Genomic DNA, 301 nt, shown 5'->3' on the forward strand with positions numbered 1-301 from the left:
TTTTTTTTCCCCAGTTTTAATTATTTACTAACTATACTTGTTAATCTGAAACATACAGGTTTTATCTTATTCAGCATCTTATCTTCTTGAATGTAATAAAACTTACATGCTAAACCAAATTTTCAGGTTGGTGTAGTCTCATGCTTTTTACACTTACAGTTGTCTGCAACTGAAAGTCAAAGAACCTGCTGATTCTCTAGTAAGTGTACAGAAAAGGGGAGCAAAACTAAGACTGTTCAGCTGACCTCGAGAGTACTTTTAAGTTACCCAGAGAATAGTTGTGTGCATGCCAAACTTCAGT

This window comes from Lagopus leucura, unplaced genomic scaffold (genome assembly GCF_019238085.1).
Source record: "Lagopus leucura isolate 7727_CA_CO unplaced genomic scaffold, USGS_WTPT01 34874-0_obj-0_obj, whole genome shotgun sequence".
Classification (NCBI taxonomy): domain Eukaryota; kingdom Metazoa; phylum Chordata; class Aves; order Galliformes; family Phasianidae; genus Lagopus; species Lagopus leucura.